The sequence below is a fragment of the Lactuca virosa genome, chromosome 1 (assembly GCF_052849685.1).
Source record: "Lactuca virosa cultivar CGN04683 chromosome 1, Lactuca_virosa_CGN04683_v6, whole genome shotgun sequence".
Classification (NCBI taxonomy): domain Eukaryota; kingdom Viridiplantae; phylum Streptophyta; class Magnoliopsida; order Asterales; family Asteraceae; genus Lactuca; species Lactuca virosa.
Window position 1 is genome coordinate 266840151 of NC_136426.1, and position 23315 is coordinate 266863465.

The following is a 23315-nucleotide window of genomic DNA, read 5'->3' on the forward strand; positions in this document are numbered from 1 at the left end:
TTCATCTGAATTCTGCTAATGTAGAGCGCTTCCTCTTCACTCTTCAAGGTGATGCCTCCTATTTCCTTAGCCATAGCTTTTTGGATGGCTGGCAAATTCACAAACTCTATAAGAGATGGTGAATGGGATATCCTTGTACAGTAGTAACGAAGCTTCTATATTCTGACCATAATCCATGGATTATAATCCTCTTCATTCGAGCGTCTACAATGATGGTTGTGGATTTAGTTCAGTAATCTCTCGACATATAGACTTGACCTTGTGGAAATATTGAACAATCGGCATGATAGGCTATGAGATTGATAATAGCTTGTTCTCCGGAAGTTGTTGTCCTGTATCATTCTTCTTTGATAAAAGTGTCACGAACATGTCCCATGCTTGTTTCGGCGTCTTTTTGTCCCAAATATGCTCCAACATCTCTTCTTCGATTGTGGTCTATAAGGCAAACATTAATTTGCTTGATTTAATTCTCTATTTGCGTAGAGCGTCATGAATATCTTCCAATGGCGGCATAGTTTTTCTTTTTTCAACGACCTCCTATAGTTCTTGTCCTTTTAAGTAGCACAACATACATGTTGCTCACATTTTTATAGTTGTTGTTGTTGAGTTTCTTGGTTCCTTCGACGACTTGGAGATCACCCATCATGTTGGTGGTCAGTAATACCAAACAAGCTAGTATCGACACTGAACTTGCAGAGTCACAAACTACTCACGATACAAAGAGAATCACATGTTAACACTTATCAAGAAACCTTGCTCAGATACTAGATTGTTGAGCATGACTCTTTATAGGGGAAACAACAATACATTTATGAAGACCACTTGAGAAGAATGTACAATTTAGAGAGACTACGACACTTTGCTTTCTTGAAGTGTTTCTTGGATGGTTTGGAGCAAATGATATCTACACCTATTTATAGGCTTATTAGGAAGTTTCTGGATATTAAGATATACTTGGTTCTTACAAGATAAATCTAGAACTATCAATCAGAGCATTCTCGAACAAGCTAACTTCTTCAAGATCATAATATTGGTTCTATTGCGTTATGATGATATTTAAAGAAACAAAATATACTGAAGCATGTGGAAAAGATGAGCCCGTCAAGGCGATGGAGGTTGAGTTAGATGCAATCAAGATAAATAAAACAGGGAAACTAGTGGAACTACCAATTGCAAAAAAATATATGTTGGTCTTCAATGGGTTTTTAAGCTAAAAATAGTTCCAAACGAGAAAATGTTAAAGCAGAAAATGATATGTACAAAAATAAGGAATTGATTATGATGAGTTGATTCCACCTTTTTCGCAAATATAAACAATATGTGTCTTGTTTGCTCTATCAGCAAAAAATGGATGGATGGTATATAATCTCGATGTGAAATTGGTGTTTTTATATGGAGATTTGAAAGAAGATGGTTATATGACTCGGCCAGAAAGTTTTATGGACTGCAGTCAACTGATTAATGCACATAAGATGTTGAAGGCGTTGTATAATTTACACCAAGCTCCTAGAGCTTGGAGCTATTGATTAGGTAAGTGTTTGAAACAACTTTGTTTCCAAAATGTCAACAAGAATATTCCCTTTCCACATGAAACAGTACTAGAAAATTATTAATAGTTAGTGTATACATTGATGATCTCATTGTTATAGGTAATTGTGGTGACCATTTGAAGATTTTCAAGAAGAAACTGAACATAGAGTTTGAGATGAGTGACCTTGGCTTGTTGTCATATTATCTAGGTATTGAAGTAAGTTAATGTAAAGGCGGAGTTACCATAAAACAATCAACTTATGGAATTAAGGTGCTTAAAAGGGCAAGAACTCAAGATTGCAATCCATGTAAGTGTCAATCGGAAGCAGAAATGGAACTAATAAAAGACAAAGATGGGGAACCAATAGGCCCCACATATTATAAGAGAACTTTTGGTGGGTTAAGGTATTTGTCTCATACTCAACCTGGATATATCATATATTGTTAGTCTTGTTAGTCATTTCATGAAAAGACCCACTAGATATCATATACAAAAGGGGATTGTATATTTTGGTTTGAAGTATTCAATGAGAGTTAGGGAAACCATAGTAATAGGTTACACTGATAGTAAATGGAAGGGGATGTAAATGACGGGCGTAGTAAAACGACTCTGTCGTTTTACCTTAAGAATAATCTGGTTACCTGGGCTTCACAAAAGGAGAATTATGTAGCTCTTTCTTTATGTGAAGCATAATTTACGACTGCAACTTTTCAAGGGATTTGGTTAAGGTTTTTTGGTGCTTGAGCTAATAGGAAGAAACATCACTCTTGTAATGATGTGTCAATAAGAAGTTAACTCTAAACTTTATAAAAAATCATGTATTTCGTGGCGGGAGTAAACACATTGATATGCGGTTTCATTTCATATGTGAGTGTGTATAGAAAAACAGGATGTTATAGTCAAGCATATAAGTACTAAAGAGTAAGGAGCTAATATACTCACAAAATCATTGGCAAGAAACAACTTCGAAGAAATGAGGGGTTTGTTGGGAGTGAAGAAGGTGTCATTTGCTGAATTGCGGGGGGGGGGGAGAATGTTGGCTTAATTCATCAAAAAGACAGTTCTTAATTCAGAAAAAAGGAAGTGATTTTAGGTATAAAAGTATTTTAGGAAATTTTCCATATTTTCCACGAATTGTGTTGGAGCAAGACTCCTTTCCGTTTAGTATAAGCAGGGTAAAACTCAATAAAACTTGGTGAACAAGTCATTTTCTAGAATTCCTTTGTCCACTGAGTTCCCATGTTCTTTTGTTTTCATTTTCATGTGTACCTTGGTGATCAAGGTTAACCAACTTAGAATTTAGGGATTTTTTTTTACCTATAGAGTAGGACTGCGGAAACATTAGTTAGAAAGGGGAAATAAAATGAGTCATATATTTTTTTTAAATTTTGATTTTTGATATTAGAACACAACATGTGTTTTTAAAGGATGGAATGATTCTACAAGAAAGAATTATGCATGTCGTAAATCCTTCAGATTTCAAAAAAGACGACATTATTTTTATGACATATGTTTTTGTCTGTCTTAAATTCAGCAATATGTGGTAATTCGTATGTTATTAAAAGAAAATTCTAGCAGTGGAATGAAAGACTTACTTGAATATTCAGTGCTTCCTGAATCTTCTTGATGACCGTTTTCATTGTAGGGCGATCCTTTAAGTTCCAGCTAATACATTGATACGCAATTTCCTTAAATGCATTGAAAGAACCAATGTTTACTTGATCTCTAATATGAGGATCAATTAAGTTGTCCATTCCATCTTTATAGTAGCTTCGGACCAAACTTATGAGTGTTTGTTTCTGCTGATTATCACCAAAGCTTATTCTCTCATGAGCCAACATTCCACTCAACAGTTCAAACATTACAACCCCAAATGAATAAACGTCTGATCCTGTGCTGACAGTGCCGCCTTCGTTGTAAAGGGGATCCATGTAAAAGACATGACCGGTGGCCCAACTTGGAAATAATTGTGGTTGATTTTGGTATACTAATATTGACATATCAAAACTACGAATTTTTGCTTTGAAATTATCATCTAACAGTATTTTTGCAGACCTGATGTTTCTATGTATCAATGAGCTTCCCTCTCCAAGACCTGAGTGAAGGTGCTCAAGTCCTGCTGCTGCTCCTAGGCAAATCTTGAGACGTTGCTCCCATGTTAGGGATTGCCTCTTATCGGGGTTGCTGAGATGTTGATGAAGGCTATCATTGACAGCGTATTCAAAAACTGTTATCATTTCTTTTTGTTCGTTGCAGTAGCCGATGAAAGGAATGATGTTTTCATGGTTGAAGATGGACATCAACTCAACAGTAGTACCGAAGTCAGGTAGTCCTTTGAAAGCACCGAAATATTTGCGTCTGATAGCAAGTGTGCGGTTTTGCCACCGTTCTGAGAATTGTCCTATGTAGAAGTCACCAAATAAATCACTACGTCCAATAAGATTGTTCGGATTGAAGTTTCGGGTGGCCATAAGGATCTCCTCCAATGGGATCAGGTACTCTTCTAAATTCACTTTTGGAGAAGACATACTTTTCATGTTTTGTGATATGGGAGATTATGTGGTTATGGCTCCTTGAATATAAACGGAAATGAGTTTGGTTAGGGATGATTAGATCGGCGCTTGCGCTTCTACTTATATTGCCTTTAGGTTGAAAAAAATATCATATACGATTGACTACAATCGAAAAAGGAAAAAAAAAATCACTACTTTGTCATTTTTAATACTTTTGTTAAGGAAAGGTCAACATAGAAAAGACGTATGCAAACTGCTATGGTAGAATATCATCATATATACCTTAAAATATTTATACAATTTGTCGTGAAATGTATTTAAAAAGATTTTGACACGTTCAACTTCAGTTATTAACTTATTATTACAATATCAAGTTTTAATTAAATTGTTCCAACAACTCTTCGTTTGAAATCGAGAAAATAAAGTCGAAGTCGCCCAATCAATGATGATCCATTCTTATTTTATTGGATCAAATCAAAATGGTAGATTTGAATATATTGAATAAAAAAACACTTCTTCAAACTTCATTACCTTATGTTCACACGCTTATTCTACAGATTATATAATTAAAATTGTTCACATTTGTTATATATATATATATATATATATATATATATATATATATATATATATATATATATATATATATATATATATATATATATATATATAATCTGCAGAATAAAAAAAACACCGCAAGAAAAACTCTTATTCTACAGATTATATATGCTTTTAATTGTATATTAGGGGTATCTTAAAAAAAAACACTGCAAGAAAAAGAGGCATTAGAGACAAAAAAAATTGCCGCTAAAAAGTGGGATGTCGCCGGTAAAAGCAATAGTGGCGACACGTCGCCGCTAAAAAGTCGACGATGATGCCATGTTGCTATTGTTCAAAATGTCGCCGTTAAAAATATTTTCGCCTTTAATAACCTTGTTGCAGTTAATATGTCTGTCGTCGTTAATAGTATATGTGACCGCTAATAATGTCGCTGGTAATATTATTTTTCATTTTTTAATTTTTTTTAAATGCAACACTTTTTGGTGTAGAAAACTGATACGTAACGACGTTAAATACAAAAATAAATAAATAAATAAATTACATAACGACATCCAATTAGGTACCAAAATGTTATGATTCCACATACAAAAACCAAAATAAACAACCATAGTTATGATTCCCACAAGTATCAAAGTGTCACAACAAGTCTAACATACAAAACTCAAACTAAATATTCGACGAATCATCATTTATGTTACCCTAGTTTCCTTCTTGATCATCACTTTGTGGTTTATCCGATTGAAAAAATGCATAAAGTTCCTCCTTACATGTCGGGTCGTTGAGCATTGCACGATGATTTTCCAACTACATAATAAATAACATATATAAACTTATAAGTTAAACTAAACAAAAACTACCAAAGAACATTGCTATTTCTTGCACTTAAATACATGAAATACCAAAAGTACATTGCTATTTCTTGCACTTGGGACATAAACACAATTACCAAATCAACATGCATTTATTGATGCCAAAGTACATTGTTATTTTTAAACTAGGGACAGAAAATCAAAGTACATTGCTATTTCTTGCACTTAGAACATAAACACAATTACAAACATAATTACCAAATGAACATACATCTATTGATCATTATATAGATATATGAGACTTTGAAATTACATAGTCTTGTTTTACAAGAAATGGTAGCTTACTTTCTACCTATTTTGTGCTAAAGAACCTTGAATACAAGAAATACCAAAGTACATTGCTATTTCTTGCACTTGGCACAGAAATACAATTACCAAATCAACATGCATTTATTGATACCAAAGTACATTGCTATTTTTGCACTTGGGACAAAAAAATCAAAATACATTGCTATTTCTTACACTTAGAAAACAAACAATTACCAAAGTTTTTAGCAACTAATCACCACAGGCCAAAATTACCAAATCAACATGCATTTATTGATCATTATTTGAGAATTTAAATTTAAATAATCTTGTTTTACATGTAACACCCGTTTCAGGTATGAGCTAATCCATTATATTTTTAAGTCTTCATTTTGGGTGGCCACAACATGGTGGAGCCTCACCACGACATGGAGATATTTTCAAGGATAATGGGATTTAAAGACCTGTCACGGCGTGGCCACAAGTTCCACGACGTGGCAGCTGATTTTAATGAAACCCTAATTTCTACTTTGCACCCTATTTACAGGAATAAGGAGGCTAGGGTTTAATCATCCTCAGCCTTCCTCACCCTCAAGCTTCAAAAACCCTAACCCTAATTCCTCCTTGTGAGTTGTGAGTCTATTTTTGTGATTTTGGTTACTTTTCAAGGAAGAATAGACATTAAAAAGGATTGTGGTGCTTCTTGGCTGGAGTGAAGATCTCTTTGGGCATATCTGGACCTTTGTAAGTGTCTAAGCTCCTTGTTTTATGACTCTATGATAATAGATCTAAGGTTTTGTCACATTTTCTTCTTGTGTGACCTATTTGGAATGGAAGGATTCCAGAAAGTTGGCAACTTTATGGATCCTTGAAGTCCCTTTGAGATCATATGTTTTAGATCTGATGTCCCATGGTGTATGTTATCCTATGCATAAGTTTGAAGCCTCTTATTCACTCTTGTTTACCTAAAATGGATAAGACATCCGTTGGACATGCATGTTCATAAAGCAGCTAACTTTATAGCTCTTGGGGTAAAGGAAAACCCTTCTGGAAAGTTTAGGCTTATGTATTTTGTGATTAAGGACTTAATGGTTGAGTTGTACATCTTGATGACCATAAAACGTAGGTTTAGTGACCATAGCGAGTCCTAAAAGTTGTTTTCTGCACATCATCGTCTCTGACTCGCATCTGGTGATAACCCGATCGCAGATCAATCTTGGAGAACCAAGATGCACCCTGTAGTTGTTCAAACAAATCATCAATCCTCGGGAGGGGATAACGGTTCTTCACCGTTACCTTATTCAGCTCCCGGTAGTCCATGCACATCCGATGTGACCCGTCCTTCTTCTTCACAAACAGGATCGGGGCTCCCCATGGCGAACTATTCGTCCTGATAAATCCCTTGTCTAGTAGTTCTTGCAGCTGCGTAGACAACTCCTGCATCTCGGGAGGAGCCAACCGATATGGTGCCTTGGCTATCGGAGCCGCACCGGGGACTAGGTCAATACTAAACTCAACCTGTCTCTCTGGAGGTATCCCAGGCAAATCCTCCGGGAATACATTCGGGTACTCTCGCACGATCGGTACATCATCCACTGTCGCCTTACTCTTATCCTGGGTATCCATAACATAGGTGTAACATCACAAGATTTGTCATTTATAGTCCCTGGGGGTGGAAGGGTGAAGCCATGAAAGTCTAAGGGCTAAATTGCAATTTTGGGATCAGGAGGAGTACGCTGCGCGTACATAAGGGTACGTTGAGCGTACTAGGCGCGCCCTAGTACGCTTGGCGTACACTTATGTACGCTGGGCGTACTCATGGCAGAAGGAAACCCTGATATTTAGGGTTTGGGGACTATATAAGCAACATTATGAGCACAAAACCCTCCCTTACCCCAGCCTCCTGCTTAGAGTCGTTTTCCCCAAACCCTAGCCATTTCCTTGAGTGTTTGAGCTTTTTGAGTGTTTCTTGAGTGTTTTAAGAAGAATGTGTTGCATCAAGGAGTTGGAGAAGAAGATCAAGCTTGTAGATCTGAAGTTAGTTTGTGCCCTAGAAGCTCCAGAAGGTAAAAAGCTTGGAACTTTATACTTGTATGAGATAGATCTAGTCATTTTAGTTTTATGGAAGCATTCTTATCCCAAAAGTCCCAAAATGGTGCATGTTATGATTTGGACGAAATGAGTTGTCCTTTCAGACCTTAGAAGAGGTCCTAAGTGATAAAAATGGTGTCCCAATAGCTAGATTTGTCTCATGCATGAAGTAGGAAGGTCTTAATGGACTAAGACCATGTGTTAAGAACTTTTGGGACGTCCAAAGTGATAAAGTTCGAAACTTTATAGTTCTATGGCACATTTGGTCGATGGATCTGGAGTTTGGGCTTAAGTACTTAAGCCATTAAGCACTTATTAGGGTTTTGGTAAAACCCCGCGCATGCCCAGTGTAAATCCAGTACGCCCAACGTACTGGGTCAACCACCCCGATGGTGGTCAACATCAGGACGAGTACTCCCCGCGTACCAGAGGAGTACGCCCCGCGTACCTCCTCTATTGGGCCTTTGGCAATTGGGCTTCGGGTTTTGGGCTGTTTATGGACTAGTTGGATTTGGGCCTTTGTTGGACTTTATGAATATTATGTTTTGGGCCAAGTCTTGATAATGGATCTTGGAATTAGGCCCAATTTGGGAGTTGGGCCCAATTTGGTAAATTGGGCCAATAATGGGCTTGGCATAAGGACCTTCAAGGTTTTGGAATTGGCATTGGGCCTTGGCCCAATAAAGAGAATGGACATGATGGATTGTGTGGACCCCCTTAGTCAATATTGTTATGTTGTGTAATGACTTGGTATTTATTATAGGATAGTTCGGGATTTTGGTGAGGCAGCGATTCGGGATTTCGATTCTTTAGTTCAGATCGGCATTGCGAGGTGAGTTATCCTCACTATACTCAAGGGTCTAAGGCACCAAGGCCGGCCCTTTGGATTGTTATCCTAGTTATTTTGTGATTATGTGTATGATACTACGTTAGATTTGTATCCTGGTTTTAGGATGATGTTATGATTAGTGATCTGTTAGATCTGTATGATTATCGGTACATGTTAGTTTACATGGTTTAAAGGATTTTTAGGATGAAGGGTTGGGTTCTGCTTCGCAACTCTCGTTTGAGTCTAACCGTTGTGCAGTTGAATTCTTTAGCCTAAGATTGTTTAAACTGTGGGGCATGTATGCTTAGTGCTCTGTAGGTCGGTTTGACTGCATGTAGACTGTTATGTGGTTATTTGTTATATGTGCACATGATTGATTGGTAGTTGAGGGTATTCCAACCCGATGGTTGATTGGACCCATAGTATGTTGGCATTCCAACCCGATGGTTGAGGGGCCTGGGGTATTCCATCACGATGGATGATTGGACCCATAGTATCTGTTATATATGTGTTGTGTGTGGGCATTCCAACCAATGGTTTTGGGCCGAGAGTATTCCATCCCGATGATGATTGGACTCGTAGTATGTGGGCATTCCAACCCAATGGTTGAGGGCCTGGGGTATTCCAACCCGATGGTTGATTGGACCCATAGTATGTTGGCATTCCAACCCGATGGTTGAGGGGCCTGGGGTATTCCATCCCGATGGATGATTGGACCCATAGTATATGTTATATATGTGTTGTGTGTGGTCATTCTAACCAATGGTTGTGGGCCAAGAGTATTCCATCCTGAGGATGATTGGACTCGTAGTATGTGGGCATTCCAACCTGATGGTTGAGGGCCTGAGGTATTCCATCCCGATGGATGATTGGACCCATAGTATGTTGTTTGTTATTGTATGTGTATTGTTGTGTGCATGGGTATTTTGGGGGTAAATCACTAAGTCTTCGAGCTCACGTTTATCGATTATTGTTTCAGGTACAGCGGATGACCGCGGGAAGGCGAAGGCGTGACCGTACACTTCCTCGATTTATGATTTTGAATTCTGGGAACTCTGATGCTTAAGCTATTTTGAAAACACTTTGTAATAATTAATGGTATTTTGGGTATTTAAAAAGTTTTAAATTGGCTTGATTTTTATAGATGTTACAAGTTGGTATCAGAGCCTTGGTTTGAATGAATTGGAGGAACACTCGTGTGAATCCAGTCTCAAATCAAGGAAAGATTTTCAAAATGATTTTTAAATGGTTTTCAAAATAAGTAAAGGAGGATGCGAAGTGTACGATCAGCCGGAGCCAGTAAGTAGACCCCAAAATACCATGCAGTTATTTGATTATGTGATATGTTAGAACAGCATGCTAGTGATAAGATAGGGATCCTCAGGAACCGTATGATAGAATTGCCTGATCTTTGATGCCTTATCTTATGTAGAGTACCTCATTGATTGTTGTATGACTCTTTCGTGTGTGAATTAACTATTGGATGAATACTCCAAGCCACATGCTACATGGGTTAAATAGTCTTAGGTTAAGGGATCTGGTCCTGCTGTGCAGCTCTTGTATGAGTCCAACCGTTGTGAGATTAGATCTTTTAGTCTAATATTGTTTAAGCCATGCGGTATGTGATTGTATTCATGCAATAGTTAACTAGCACCAATGGAGGGTCGTGTGGCAGTTGGTGGATGGGTGGGTAGTGAGAGGCCGGGAGGCCAGTTATGACAGGAGGGAGGATTGAGTGCTCGCCATGTATATGTATATTCTTAGGGTGTTGTGGTGATACTTGAGACAACTATGGGTAGGTGTGGAAGGTAGTATGGGTCCGTACTACTGAAAGCACAGGACCCATACGCGTATCAAGGAAGTCACAACCCCTAGGGGTTTGGTTGGGAGTTGGTTCCCAGGTTGTTATGAGGAGAATCTGATATCTTTTTGGTATGTTTTCAGCATGGTGGTTACACGACGATTCGTGACTGGATCCGGATCAGGATCAGGAGAGGGCGGACAGGAGGCGCCGGCAGCGCCCGAGACTATCGGCCAGATGAGGCCAGACGAGATGGATGACAGGATCCGGGAGATCCTGCATGATGAGGTTGCTGCTATCTTCTGGGCTCAGTTGCTGGAGATGTTTGGGTCTATCAAGACCGCTATGGTGGAGTATTTCGATGATCGCTATGCGGCCCTTATTGAGGCGGCTGCCACAACAGCCACAATAGCTGTATCAGTGGCAGGGTTGGGAATTGGCCGAGTTTTTCAATACCGAGACTTCGATAACACGAAGCCCCCGACATTTGATGGTACTCAAGATTCGATCATAACCATGAGGTGGCTATCTGACGTGGAGGGATGTTTCTTCACATGTTCTTGTCCTGCTGACCAGAAGGTCAGATGTGCTCTGAACCTGCTGAGTTCCGAAGCAAAGGATTGGTGGAGGTTGATTACTGGATCATATTCAGATGAACAGCGTGCTGCGGTTACTTGGGATCGATTTCGGGATATGTTCCGTACCCGTTACGTCCTGTGGGTTGAGCGGGAGAGACTAGCACATGAATTCTTGGATCTGCGACAGGATTCAGAGTCGGTGACGGAGATCACCCGCATGTTTACTGAGAGGGCGATGTTTTGCCCTGAGTTTGCTTTGGAGCAGGCTCAGATGAACCGATATCTGAGCATGCTCAAGACAGACATCAAGCAATTCGTTTCCACACAGAGATGTGATACCCTACTAGAGTTACAGGAGGCCGCCAGACGGCGTGAGCTTGATATTGAGTTTCAGCTGAGAGAGTAGAGACAGGCCCCGGCGCAGTCACAGCCTGCGCTGAAATGATTTAGGGTCGCTAATTACAGACAGGAGAGTCAGAGGGGTCGTACTTGTGGAAAGTTCGGTAAGGTACATGATGGGGTTTTTCGATCTTCTTCAGGATGCCACAAGTGTGGCAAGGAGGGTCACATCACGAAGGATTGTAGGCAGCAGACTCCAGGGGCTGGTGTCAGACTTGGTTACCATTCCGAGCAGGTGGGCCATATGAAGGCCCAGTGTCCACTACTGGCTGCCAGGCCAGTGCAGGCCCCAGCACCAGCTACCCAGAGGATTACTGGCAGGGGTCAGGGTAGAGCAGAGCCTCCGAAGGCTCAAGGGCATGCCTTTCAGCTTACAGTCGAGGAGGCCAGGACAGTACCAAATGTGGTGACCGGTATGTCTTTTCTCCTATCTTTTGTTTATGATTGTATTATGAGCTTTCGTTTTCTTTCTGCATGAGTTGTTAGGACATAGGAGATGCTAGGGAGATTTTTTTTTTGTCAGGGGATCATAGATGGTTAGGATCCGGAGATGCATGCGAGGATAAGAGATAGGATAGAGAATCGCCAGTCTAGGGCGAGCAGTTGTAATTCAGAAATTCAGAGATCGTCAGTGGGAATTTGGATTCTTTTGAAGTTCGTTACTTCATATTGGGGCGGTTAAGTCGCGTATCAGCTTCGCCACCAGTAGGTAGTGGTTAGTGCTCTAAGTGGGGGAGAATTGGGAATTCTCGGATGGGACGTTAGCTTTGGGAGACGCTGTCTGTTGCAGTTCGGATAACGATTTCCAGAGTGGTTGGGTTGAGGCGATCCAGGCATGCTGAAGACTTTATATGGGTTTTGTTAGTTATATGATCAGGTTCTGAGTATATATGTGTTATGTGGTAGCAACTTGTTCTACAAGTGGATAGTGTAGGGTGAGGTTTCAGCACCGTGACACTTGTTGGTGTTGTGAAGGACATTGATTAGGCCTTTTGGGCAATGGAGGAGGTGAGTACCTCCAGGATGGAGTGTTGGACATCTGAAGTGACGACAGCGGTGTCGATAGGTTATCGGGAGCATTCCAATCATGAGTTGAGGGCTGGAGAGGGCATACCAGACTCATGTTGTGGGATCAGAAGCAATCCAGACCTATGTTGAGGACCATGTAAGGGTATTCCAGTCATAGGTTGTGGGCATAGAGATTGTGTTGGTTATTGATAGGTCATAATTATGTGGTTTGGGCTAGGCATCCATCTTGTATAAGTCTTTGTAGGGGTTTGGGCATTAATTTGGTATATGTAACTTTTATAGTTGTGTACAGCCGTGGTCGTGTGTACGGCCGTACTCCTGTGTACGGCCTTACACGGGTGTTCGGCTAGTGGTCCTATAAATAGAGCTTGTCAGTGTCAGTCATTGAGGGGCGTATGTGTGTGTATCCAAGGTGTACCTAACGTTTTTGTGATATTAACGTGTGCATGCTTGGTTTAATCTTTCCTCTACTCTATTCTTGTTCTGATTGATTACTATCTGTTTGATCACTGGTTTGGATCATTGAAATCGGGACTTACAGTTGGTATCAGAGCCAAACCGGTGTCAATTTGGATCTTTGTGTGTACGGCCAGACCTACTTCATCATTTTTTGAGGATAATTCGAGATTACTAATTGGATATTTGCTTTTGATCAACATTCAAAGCCATTGGATCAGAATTTACTTGGAATTCAAGTGTTTTTGGTGTGTACGGTTGAAGTTAGTTGAAGAGTGTACGGTCGGACTCCCGTGTACGGCCGTAAACCATTCAAGATCATTGGACTTGTGTACGGTTGACGTGTATGGTTGTAGTTCTTTGTACGGCTGTAATCCCTGTACGGTCGTAATCCTTGTGTGGCCGTTGCTTGAGCCTTTAATTTTAAGTATTTTTCTTGTTAGACTTTCGATTTGATAATTTCTAAAAAAAATGGACTCACAAAATTCAACAATTCATCATGAACTGGATTCCATAATGGGAACAACCACGCGTATTCCTCGTTTGCTATTAGCTGAAGGCTTTCCAGAATGGAAATATCGGATGGAACAGTATATCAAGATGAAGGATTTCAAAATCTGGAGAAGTATCTTGAAAGGACCTGTCAGAATCACAACAACACTTGCAAATGGAACAGTTATTGACAAGGACTTTGTATATTATACTGATGAAGAATTTGAGACTGTTGAACTTCAAGAAAAGGCACTTGCTACACTCACTATGGCTCTATCACCTGAAATTGCCCAGGGTTTTCGGGAATACAAATCTGCAAAAGCTTTATGGGAAGCCTTGATTGAAGTGTATGAAGGAAATGAGGACATGAAACAGAGCCGTCAAGACACGCTGAGACAGAAATTCAATATGTTTAATCATGTTCTTGGAGAAACTTTGGAAGCCCAACTTCAACGCTTTATCACACTCACCACTGAGATGAGTTCAACCGGTGTCTCAGTGCCAAGATCAGAAATCAACAAGAAGTTGCTTAACTCTCTCCCAAAGACATGGGATATGAATGTAGCTATCATCAAGAAAACAAAAGATCTTAATCGACTTAGTTTGGCTGAAATCATGGCCATCATTAAAGCTTGTGATCTGGATGACAAACAAAGAGAGATCAATCACATCAACTCATATTCTTCTGCCAATCTTGGAATTCAGTCAAACAATGCTTTCTCATCTTTCACCAATCCTCAAGTCCAACCTTTTGCTGCTCCTCAGTTATCACTTTCTGCTCCTCATACATCATTTGCTGCTCCCCAACCTTATCCCCAAGTTGCTTCCTCTTCAAAGACACATGCTCCAGTTCCTGTTCAAATTCCTGCTACTAAAGAGAATAAAGAGAACTTGGCTCTTGCTACTGGTCTTATCAACTGTTATAATGCTTTTGTGGCGGGTGAACTACATCCTCAATTGTCATTTGCTGATTTGGATCAAATTCATCCTGAAGATGTGGAGGAAATGGATATAACTTGGCAAATCGCTATGGCAGTATTCCGTGCAAAACAGTTCTCCAAGAAGACTGGTAAAAATAACTGGGGAATGAATGTTGAGAAGAAGGTGGGTTTTAACAAAGGCAAACTCTGATGTTTCAACTGCCATGAACCTGGCCATTTTTCCAGAGACTGTCCAAAGCCTGACCGAAGGGAGAACAGTGAAAGAACATTAGTGCAAGTAGGTAGCAACAGGGGAGTCACCACCAACAATCTGACAGCAAATCTTGCAGTGGTTGCTCAGTCTTTTGACTGGGATGACCAAATTCAGGCTCTAAACATCTCGGGTCCTGAAAATGCACATCTTGCCCAGATCAACAACATTGCAAATGGAGAAGCTGAAGTAGACCCAGAGGCAGAAATAATGGATCTGCAGTCCGCGTTTATGGTACAGACCACTCCAGTGAAAGTTCTTCCTCTCAAACTTGCATTAATATTGTCAAAAATCTACATGAACACATTGATATTATGCGGAGAGAAATAGAGGAACTTAAATACGACAAATATCAACTTAGGAAAGGCCAGAAACCCTTAAAAGAATAACTAGTGGCCAAGACTAAGGACTTCAGGAAACTACAGGCAGAATACAGTGATAAATGTGTTAATTATAAATATCTTGAAAAAGAACTTGCTGCTATAACTGCTGAACTTGACACATTGAAGATTCGTTTTACAAACGCTGATTTCAACTTCAAGAAATTCGATGGGTCAAGTGAAAAAGTTGCATCTATAATTGAACATCAAATGAAATGGAAGGACCAGAAGCAAGTAGGAATAGGCTATGAGAGTGTCCCTCCTCCTTATAACCACAATTATACTACTATTCCTTTAACCCAAGCTGAGATAGACCGCGAACCATTTGTGGTTTATGGTAAATCAGCGACTGAACAGGCAACAAGACCTAGTGCTAGGGTTTTGGTGTTCCTATTTGCGATGTGTCTGTGTCTGTGTCTGATGTTAAGACTGATGTTTTTATTTGTGGTGATTTGTTGTCTAAAACGGATGATTCTGAAAATTATGGTTTTGTTTTTGAGAAACCTGCCGAATCTGACACTAGCACATCCCCACCTTCTACACCTGCCACTCAATCAAACACCTGCACTTGCACATGTGGGAAAGTTAGAAAAGTAAATAAGAGTGTAAAATCTGATAAAATCGGTATCAGGTCTAGTGATAATAAGCAAGTTTGTTTCAATTGTGGTACTGCTGGTCACATCGCTCGAAATTGTCCCAATAGGGCATTTGTGCATTTTTCCTCACCAAGGAGAGAGAACAAGTCTCGAGGAAGGTCTTTAACTAGAAAGTCCTCGAGATCTCGCCCTCAAGATGATGATTGGAAGGTTAATCATAATAAAACAAGGGTCGTTTTTAAATCAAATAAACAGGTTTTCACTAAATCAGCCGCAAGTGCTTTGCCGAAATCGAATGTGACTAAGTCAAAATCGATTTCGTCAAAGGGTGCGTCTGGATCTTCGAGTAATTTTAGCCGGAAATCTACACGCTCAAAGCTAAAGAAAACCATTTCCAAATCACCTGTGAAATCTTCAAAACCTAAATACCAGTGGGTGCCCAAATCTACTTCCGGCCAATCATCATCACCCTCTGAAAGTGTTTCCAATAATGGTACAAAATCAAAAGGTACAAAGGATAAATCTGTGAATGTTAAGGGTCAACCCAGGGTTGTAATGACCTGGGTCCCCAAATCTAAATAATCCCGCTCATTATGCAGGGACAGTTGCAGAGGAATGTCGACAGACCTTGGTATGTCGACAGCGGCTGTTCCCGGCACATGACAGGAGATATCCCCCAGCTAATCAACATTCAAACTTTTAATGGGGGATATGTTTCCTTTGCGGGAGGTGAAGGCGGAAAGATCACTTAAAAAGGAACAGTATCAAATGGAGTGCTGAGTTTCGAGAATGTCAACTACGCTCCCGAGTTAAAGCACGGCATATTGAGCGTTTCTCAAATTTGTGACAAGGGTTATTCAACTCATTTCACCGACAAGGAGTGTCTGATTCTGAAGCCAGGCATTGTTATCCCGGAAGAATGGATTCTTGTGAAATCAAAGCGAGATGGCAATGCATACATCATTGACATGAACAGTAATATTCCAGAACAAGTCACTAGCCTTTTCTCTAAAGTCTCCGACCAAAATGCTATGTTGTGGCACTGAAGACTCGGACATGCTAACGCAAAGAACCTGAATCGTCTTGCGAAAAATGATATGGTGCGTGGACTTCCTGTCAGAGACTTCATCACATTTGAAAAGTGTGTGTCATGCGCCCAAGGAAAGCATCACAGAAAACCACACTTGCCAAAACAAGTCAATTCGCAAGCAATACTCGACGGTATAGCGCAACCAAAGATTTTACCTACCCAATAGTGAAATCCTGTAAATAAAGCAATTCGTCGAAGGAAAAAAAGAAAAGAAAGAAAGGGAAGTTTTTTCTTTCTTTCAATCCAAATAAGAGAACAAAGAAACCACTCGTAAGAATATAGCGATCGAAGAGCGATGGCTCGGCTGCATCGCGTATTTATTGCATATGGACTTATTTGGTCCAGTCAATGTCCTTAGCGTCAACAGAAACTCATATTGTCTGGTTGTGATCGATGACTTCTCGCGTTTTACGTGGGTCTTCTTCTTGTCCAACAAAGCTGGGGTTGCTGATCTGATTAAGAAGTTCATTGTGATGATAGAGAACCAAACCAATCACCGGGTGAAGGCCCTTCGAACTGACAATAGGACAGAATTTAAGAATGTTGTTCTTAATCATTTTTTGCGCAGAAAAGGGGATCGTGCATCAATATAGTTCTGTCCGCACGCCTCAACAAAATGGTGTTGCTGAACGGAGAAATCGAACATTGCAAGACGTTGCAAGGACGATGATATGTGACTCCAAGCTACAAGTTTTCTTTTGGGCTGAGGCGATCAACACAGCTTGTTATGTTCAAAATCGTGTTTTGATCAACAAAGCCCAGATGAAGACTCCATACAAAATTCTCTACGGTCACAAGCCATCTGTCAGTCACTTCCGCATTTTTGGTTGCCCTTTCACCCTTCTTCACCTGGAATCCAACCCAAAATTCAATGCCAAAGCTGATGACTGTTACTTTGTAGGGTATGCTGCTCGCACTGCGTATAGGGTCTATAATAAGAAGACAAAGAAAATCGTAGAATCCTTCGATGTGCGCTGGTTGGAAGAGAACGAGACGGATGATAGAGTAGGTCCTGATTGGCTGTTTGATTACACATCTTTATTCAAATCTTTCAATGTGTTTTCAGATAGTTTATCTGTTTTTACTTCTGGTTCGAAGAATGTGATTGAAGATGAAGACGAAGAAGTTGTTTATAGACCACCGAAGGTGTCTGCTACGACTCCTACAGTAGATACATCTGTTCCAAGGAATTTGTCCGATTCTCCATGTCAAGAAAACAATCTAGATGCTGATGCCACTCCTCTTACTCCTGATGAAAGAAAGTTCATGTCCAGAGATGATACCGCTATCACTCAAACATTTATGGAACTTCTCTTTCCCGAACCTATTGCCAATGAGTTCGTGGCAAGCCCCTCTCACGATTCTAGACCGTCTGAGGTGGTTCATTCAGCAGATGATGGATCTGTCAATATTCACAATCTTCCTGTTTCAATCAATGACATCAGCCAGGAGATACCTTCTCGAATTCAACGCGATCACCCGATCGAAAACATCATTGGTCAGCTGGGCGACGGTGTTCGAACGCGGAGTCAGAGTGGAGATGTCAATACATGTCTTTACTCTTGCTTTATTTCTCAAATAGAGCCAAAGAATGTTGAAATGGCTTTGAATGAGCCCAGCTGGGTGGATGCTATGCATGAGGAATTGAATCAGTTTGAAAAACTTGGGGTTTGGAAATTGGTTGAATTACCTAAGGGCAAAAAGTCTCTTGACACGCGTTGGGTTTATCGCAACAAGCAAGATGATTCAGGTGTCATTGTACGAAATAAAGCTCGATTAGTTGTCCGTGGATTTCGCCAAATCGAGGGTCTAGACTACACCGAAGTGTATGCTCCGGTGGCACGCTTGGAGGCTATTCGTATTTTCCTAACGTATGCCTCCTACATGAACTTCACGGTTTACCATATGCATGTCAAGACTGCCTTCTTGTACAGAGCGGTGAAGGAAGAAATATACGTTGATCAACCTCCTAGGTTTGTTAACTCAAAATTTCCCAATTACATATACAAGTTGGACAAGGCTTTGTATGGGCTACATCAAGCTCCTCGAGCGTGGTATGTCACTCTTACAAAGCACTTGCTCGAGCATGGCTATTCACGAGGCACAATTGATCAAACTCTTTTCATCAAGCATGTTGGTGTCGATCAAATTCTGGTTTAGATCTACGTTGATGACATCATTTTCGGGTCCACAAGTCCCCAGCTATGCAAGGAGTTTGAAGTCGTAATGAAGAAGAGGTTTGAGATGAGTTCACTAGGAGAAATGACCATGTTTTTGGGGCTTCAGGTCCAACAAAAGTCAACCGGTATCCTGCTCCATCAAGCAAAGTATGTTGAAGATATGCTAGAGAAGTTCGGGTTTCGAGATGCAAAACCTGCACTGACACCAATGGTTGAACGACCCCTGTTGACTCCTGATACTGATGGCGAATCCGTAGATCAGACTGATTACAGATCGATGATCGGTTCGTTGATGTATCTAACTGTAAGCATGCCAGATATTATGTTTGTGGTTTGTCAATGCGCACGATACCAGGCTAATCCTAAACTTTCACATCTTATTGTTGTCAAAAGAATTTTTTGGTATCTCAAAGGCAATCCAAAATTGGGTCTTTGGTATCCGAAAAATTCTGAATTCGATTTAAATGCTTTTGCTGACAGTAATTATGGAGGCTGTGAGCTTGACAGGAAATCAACCTCTGGTGGGTGTCAATTTCTTGGAGACCGGTTGGTGTCATGGCAGTGCAAGAAACATCACACCGTCTCAACCTCAACAGCAGAAGCGGAATATGTCGCTGCTTCTGCCTGTTCTCAAGTTATCTGGATCCAACATCAGCTGTTGGATTACGGTTTGAATTATCTAGAAACCCCTATCTTTTGTGACAATGAGGCTGCAATTCAGATTGCAAAAAATCCAGTCCAACACTCGAAAACCAAGCACATCGATATCAAAGTGCATTTCATCAGAGATTTGTTATAAGCGTTCGCTCATTTGGTTAGAACAGGTTCCCACTGCTAATAATGTGGCGGATCTGTTCACAAAACCGTTTAACAAAGCTCGATTCGATGTGCATGTGGGATTTTTGAAAATGATACGCTTTGAGGACTAATTTTTTGGAGTAAATTACACGAATGGTCCCTATAGTTTGAGGTAATTTGCGCGTTTGGTCCCTAACTTATTTTTTTAACTCGGAAGGTCCCTACTGTTTATTTTTGTTACACGCTTGGTCCTTGTCTTACCTAAAAATACTATTTTGTCATTGGTTTTTTAATTTATTTCAATAAACACAGTCCCAACCCCACCCTTCACCTTACCGTACCTATCCCACAAATTTTCCCTATTTAAATATTAGTTTTTTTAGGTAGAACAGGGACCAAACGCGTAACAAAAACAAACAGTAGGGACCAAACGTGTAATAAAAACAAATAGTAGGGACCTTTCGAGTTAAAAAAATAAGTTAGGGACCAAGTGCGCAAATTACCCCAAACCATAGGGACCATTCGTGTAATTTACTCAATTTTTTTGTTTTAGGTTAGTTTAAATTTGTGCATTTTACTTTCATTCTCACCCATGCACAAATTTAGGGGGAGAAATAAACAAAAACCAATAAAAAATATATAAAATCAAAAACTCAAAAAAAATATTAGATAGTGTTCTTTTCATTGCGTATTTCTGTAGGTGTTGTGACGGGGAAGTGATATCAACAAGTGATAACAGGCAATCTGAATCTGTGTAAGGTACCAAAGTTGAATTGTCTAGGCTCTGTGTTCAATGCGCTGGTAGGCACGAAAGATTTAAATGGACTTGACTAGGTTCAGATGAACTTAAAGAATCTAGTGACTTGACAAATCTGGACCTAGATAGTTCCGTTTAGCCTGACAATACGACGCTCGGATAGGTTGAGTAGAGAGATATACATGGGAATCTGTGGATACATTAAAAAACCTGTATCTAGAATCGTGGTTTAACTCTTCCTCGATGTACTTAATTCCGGTATTGACGGGGCGACTGGGAAATTCCGATAAATTAGGTCTGTAGAAGGTTATTTTCTTTCTTTCTATTTGTCAGTCATATGTTGCCTCCTCTGTGTGATCGAAAGATCCGACCTGGACTGCAACATATGCAACTCTATCTCTCTGCATCTTCTTCTATATGTTATTCTTTCTACCTGTTAGCCATATGTTGTCTCCTTTGCGTGATTAACAATCCGACCTGGTACACAGCATATGCACCTTTCTACTTCTCAACCTTTCTAAATCTGGTTAGTCATATGTTAACCCCTCTACGTGATTGGAAGAGATCCGACCTGGGTGTACAACATATGCATTCTAAATCTGTCTTCTCGCATAATAAATGTCTGCTCATCTAAAGTAAGGAGTATTTTGGAAGTCCTTGATTATTGGGGTATATCAGGAAGCGGGAAACTCGTTCTAGTACAACTAAAATTGAATAATTAATAGGTTGTATGTAGATCTCGTTGCTCAATTTAGGTGGACAACAATATCCATGGTCGTCGTCAGCTGAATGGTCCTTAGGAATTTTATCTAGGAGCTTAGGATCAAAATGTCTTGTCACTTGTAGTATGTCCTAATGTTATCACAATCTTTCGTGTTTAAGTGGAAAACAATACCGACGATTGACCAGATCTATTCATAAAAGGGAAGGTACCGACAAATGGATGAAGGCTGTCTAACAACTTTGATCCCAATCTCTCAAAAACATTATCTGCTCTAGTAAAAAAAATAGAAAAAAATAGAAAAAAAATAGGAATTAGAATCAATTCGTTTTAATTTTATTTAATTTTATTTTTCTTTTACTAAAAAAAATTAAAAATTTTAGTTAAAATTCTTGTTTAGTTTAAAATTTTTAGATTTTATTTTAATTTATTTTTATTTTATTTTATTTTATTTTTAAAGTCCTTGAAGTGCACTGTTTTTAAAATTAATTGTGCCGTTGGGCTTGAATTTAAAGCTAGTTGGGTTGCAGCCCATTATGGTTGGACCGGGTTTGAGACAAAGTATATAAGTCAGTGTGTCCGGCCGAACACTCTTATTCTCTCAAAATTTGAGTACAGCCGTACACAGTCCTTGAACTCTCTCTCTCTCTAATCAGCCTTCAAAATCATCGGTTATTCCTAAAAATTGATTGTTCCACTGTGTAGGTATCACCTTGACGATCTCGGTAAAGCTAATCTTGATCAAAAACGACTGAAAATCGAGGGTGTATTGAAGCAAAAACGGGTTTTCGGCACTGTTGACCGTGTACGGCCGGACACTCGTGTACGACCGGACATCCGTGTACGGTCGTAGACCTTCAACTTTGCCCTAAAATGATTTTTTTTAACTCACAATTGAAATCTTAAATTAATTGTTAAACAGGAAACACTTGATATTCATTGATTAAATTTTGTGTTTTTCTTACTTAGCTTGTTTTGTGCAGTTCAATATGGTTGGACTTAAGTTTACTGAAGTTCACAACTTGGCCATCTTCTTGGTTGATCCTCTAGAGGCTCATTCTGATTTCAAATCCATGATCCATGGATTGAGAAATTGTTGTTTGTCTACTGCTCTCACCACCAATCCTGTCATCTATCAGCGGTCGATAAAAGAGTTCTGGAGCAATGTTGTTGTTCTTAAAGATGAGAAGGAAACAAAGTCCCTTGAATCAACTGTCAAAGGAAAGAAGATCTTGGTGAATGAGCAGATTCTCCGTGAAGCTTTGTAGATTAATGATGAACCAGAATTTCCAAAGGAGATTGAAATGGATCAGACTTAAGAGATATTGGATAAAATGGGATACGAAGGGGTGTTCCCTCCTACTCTTAAGAAATTGTTACCTCCGTACTGGAGATATTTAGCACATGTATTTGTGAGCTGTATCTCTGGTCGGAAATCAGGAGCTGATGAAATCTCACTAGTCAACACTGGTGCAATTGCAGCTCTAGCTTCAGGAGTGGATTTCAACTACTCAAAGTTTATTTTGAATGAGATGATTTTAAAAATTGAAGAAAAGAAAAGGAATAAGTTCCTTATGTATCCAAGATTTCTTCAGATAATCTTCAACTCCATGCATCCAGAGATTGAGAGAATAGGAAAGACTTTGGAACTCAAGTCTGTTGGTCCTATTGCTTTTGGTCTTATAAAGCAGAATCGGCCGGGAAAATTTAATTTTGAAGGAAAGTATCCCTTGGTTAAGTTTGGGAATTTTGCTGAAGTAGGTGATGATTCTGATTCTAATGATCTTTCAAACCCTACGGAAACTAAAACTGAGGATATTGTCATCTCGGCCTCGGAGCATGAGCTCGAAGAAAATCGTGTTCCTCCTGTCGCAATTATGGCAGAGGAACATGACCAACTGAAAAATGTGGAGGTTCAAAGTGATTATGATGCAGATGATGATGATGAAGATGATTTTGAAGAAAATTTGATGGACAATGTGACGGTAAATGACGATGAAGAGGCTGATGAAAATGATGAATTTTTTGATGGGATGGATTTGTCTGGTTTTAACAATGAGGAAATCCCACTGAATCTTGATCTTGATCATGACAACTTAGGTCCAAGTTCAGAGTTCCTTGACAGGTTTTTTATCAATGTCAATGAAGTTGCTCAAACAACAACAGAGACTAGGGTTGCTGATGATGTTCTTGAAACAATGCCTCCT

The 23315-nt window shown here is 39.7% G+C and overlaps 1 protein-coding gene across 3 annotated transcripts in view; it reads right to left on the bottom strand.

Annotated features, from left to right (window-relative positions):
• Positions 1 to 4119, bottom strand: part of LOC145109300 (putative receptor-like protein kinase At5g59700) — a 37159-nt gene extending 33040 nt beyond the window's left edge. For all 3 annotated transcript variants that reach the window (XR_013708926.1, XM_079046451.1, XM_079046457.1), the window contains exon 1: positions 3127 to 4119. The gene's annotated coding sequence lies outside the window, so the exon portion shown is untranslated. The remainder of the gene's footprint in view (positions 1 to 3126) is intronic.
• Positions 4120 to 23315: the final 19196 nt, after the last annotated feature.